We start from the raw sequence: 2,658 nt of genomic DNA, 5'->3' as shown, positions 1-2,658 counted from the left end.
ATATTTATGACGGGTGTGGTGTGCCGGGGTCATGTGATCCCCTTTTACGACCTTCTGACAAGCAAAGTCAGTGGGGGAAGCCAGATTCGCTTAAGAACCGTGTGTGACTCACTTAACAACTGCAGTGATTCCCTTAACAACTGTGGCAAGACAGGTCGTAAAATGGGGCAAACCCCACTTAATGACTGTCTGACTTTTGCGCTCAACTGTGGTCATAAATTGAGGACTTACCTGTATCGTTAAAATTGTTGGTAATTGAAAATAGAATATATGGTGAACCAATAAGGTGATTTTTTATAAAAACAACACAAGTTGGTAAGAAAAAAAAAGTCACATATCGACGCTACTATTGTTGGTATAAATATGGAAGAAAATGTTTATATTTAATCATTTATGCCTTGGAAATATTAAAAATTATATTTGTTTAAGGCTGAAGGAGAATACCATTGGGAGAAGAAATATACTATGAATCAATATACTAATTATGGAAGTACAGAAATCAATTATTATTGACTGTTAATTAACTACTGTTGTGTGTTTTTTCTTAAAAATTTATGAACCAAGACAACACGCTGTACACCGGGCACTAAGGACTGTTATTGTAAAAAAATTAATAAAACTTTTTTTAAAAAATAAAATGAAATTGTTGCTAATTGGAACGGGAATTTGACAAGGTTGGAATCAAATGTTAAACAACTTGAGAACGCTCCATTCAATTTTCTTCTTCTTTTTTTTCTGTTAAAACTGGACTCAGCGTCCCGCAGTTATGGGTAACCTAGAAGAGGCAGCACGTATTTGTGGAAAAGGTGTGGGTGGTGTAGATTTCCAACAGAGAAATAATGAGCCGGTTGCTCTAAGTGGGAACATTTCCTACTACGGGAGTTCTACTCGATTAGTAGAGTGTGGCATTTTCAACCCGCAGTCCGAGAACAATTCTCCTTTGGGAGATGGGACACGATTCCTCCGCTAATGGAAATCAAGGCAGGCAATGTGCAGCACAATCAATTTTGCTGGAGTGCTAATTCCCTACGCTTCTGTCCTGGAACAGGGAATTGCCGAAACCTACTTCCTGGAAGTCCTGCTGTAATCTGGAGTAAAGGACTGTGACAAGACAGGAAGAATTGCTGGGCCAAAGTGTTTCTCAAGCTCACCAACTTTATGAACTGTGGATTTGACTCCCAGAATCCCCCAGCCAGGATGCTTTAAGAGGGGTGGACTTCAACTCCCAGAATCCCCCAGCCAGCATTGCTTTCAGATGGGTGGACTTCAACTCCCAGAATCCCCCAGCCAGCATTGCTTTAAGAGGGGTGGACTTCAACTCCCAGAATCCCCCAGCCAACATTGCTTTAAGAGGGGTGGACTTCAACTCCCAGAATCCCCCAGCCAGCATTGCTTTAAGATGGTTGGACTTCAACTCCCAGAATCCCCCAGGTAGCATGCTTTAAGAGGGGTAGACTTCAACTCCCAGAATCCCCCAGCCAGCATTGCTTTAAGATGGGTGGACTTCAACTCCCAGAATTCCCTAGTCAGCCTGCTTTGTTTTAGGGTTCCCCCATGCTGGCTGGGGGAATTCTGGGAGTCCACCCATCTTAAAGCTGCTGACATTCACATACACTGCTTTGGACCAATTCTCGTGACAGATAAACTCTAATTTCGAAAGTGTATTAGAGGATCTTGGAGAGGTTTTTGGGGATGTGTGTGGAAAGGAAAGGAGATTCAGAATTACAAAAATCAGAAGGTTCAAATCCTAGACAACGTGCCAGTTTCTTGGCATGAGCGACACAAAAGCGACCACCTGGATCACGGCAAGTGGCAAAACACTTTTTTGGGGGGTGGGTGGGGGGGTTTACACAATGTAATTGTGCACACCAGTCCCAGCAACTGGTTCGGAAACGACTGGAAACCCCTTCAGAGGAGGCATTACCCCTTTAGCGCCTGGAGAATCAGTGGTGAATCTTTCATGGGGGCGAATTTCCACACTTTGAATGGGATCTAACTTTACAGAAAGCAACAACCACAAATAAAATAAAATTTGCCTAAAGCAGCAGGGGCAGTTTGAGAAGAAAAATGTAAGGAGTTGTGTGAACGCGTCCCTTCAGCATCTCTTGAGCAAAAGAGGCGATTCGGGGCATCGGTGAGAAAGGAATTCTTTGTAAGGCTTCGGAGCTGGTTTTACATCTAAACCGGGGGGTGTATGTCCAACTTTGGGCCACTTTAAGACTTGTGGACTTCAATTCCCAGAATCCCCCAAGCCAGCCATGATCATGGCTGGCTGGGGGATTCTGGGAATTGAAGTCCACAAGTCTTAAAGTGGCCCAAAGTTGGACATCCCTGGTTTAAATCCTAAAATCTTTCCTTCAGATCATTGTGATTGAAATTTGGCAAGTCAAAAGATTGGGTGGACTTCAACTCCCAGAATTCCCCAGCCGGCTTAGACAGGAATAGAGAGAGGGAAAAAACCCGCTCCTGGTATATAAAAGGCGGAAACATTGAAACCCACCCACTCACAGTTGCAATGGTGTCATTTATTTTACAAAACATTTCATTTCAAAGTGTCTTTTGTTTAAACAGAAACGTCCCCATCTTCTGGAGGGGGTTTGTTTGTTTTTTTAATTTCTTCCCATAAAAGAGAGATTTTTCCCTCAGCCCCACCAAAAA

The sequence above is a fragment of the Protobothrops mucrosquamatus genome, unplaced genomic scaffold (assembly GCF_001527695.2).
Source record: "Protobothrops mucrosquamatus isolate PMUCROS unplaced genomic scaffold, P.Mucros_1.0 scaffold7467, whole genome shotgun sequence".
In the NCBI taxonomy this organism is placed as follows: domain Eukaryota; kingdom Metazoa; phylum Chordata; class Lepidosauria; order Squamata; family Viperidae; genus Protobothrops; species Protobothrops mucrosquamatus.
This window is presented reverse-complemented; position numbering follows the sequence as displayed.